Below are 717 nucleotides of genomic sequence, written 5' to 3'. Positions count from 1 at the left end.
CAGGTGACTTATTTTATCTTCATATGTATAGACAAAAAACAATAATCACTCTGGTCAACATCTGGTCTGAGGCACAAGGGGTCACATATTTTGACAGATGTCAGAATATGTGACCCCAATCACCTGAAACAACAACCAAACCATTTTAAGTAACTTATTTTATTTTCCATGTATAGCCAAAAACTGTCATCACTCTCATTTGATGTGGCTTATTTGACCTTGTGGACTGTAGGCCTGTGGAGTCACATGTTCTGGACAGCTCACATGTGAAAGGCATTCATTTGCTTGTTGTTATCATAGATAGTCTGCATAACTGCGTTGGCTTAATCTGTTAGTCCTATCTATGCATGATGGATCATAACATGTTTATGGATCTGAAGAAGTATCTTCTTGAGGGGGACTATCCCAAAGATGCCGAAAAACATGAGCGTTACATCCTGAAGAGGGCCAAAACTTTAAAATGCTTTTTATTTATTAAATATATTTATATGTATTGCACTGTACTGTACTAGTTTTCAAATAGTACATTTGTTTTTACTTTTTTGGGAAAAAATGTTTTTGCTTTACATGATAAAATAAAATAAGTTACTCAAAATGGTTTGGATGTTGTTACAGGTGAGTCACATATTCTGATGACAGATTTTTTTTTTATATGTGATATATTGTGGTATTTTGTCTATACATATGAAGCTAAAATAAGTCACCTGAAATGGTTTG

This window comes from Etheostoma spectabile, chromosome 21 (genome assembly GCF_008692095.1).
Source record: "Etheostoma spectabile isolate EspeVRDwgs_2016 chromosome 21, UIUC_Espe_1.0, whole genome shotgun sequence".
NCBI lineage: Eukaryota > Metazoa > Chordata > Actinopteri > Perciformes > Percidae > Etheostoma > Etheostoma spectabile.
Note: the sequence above shows the minus strand (reverse complement) of the source record.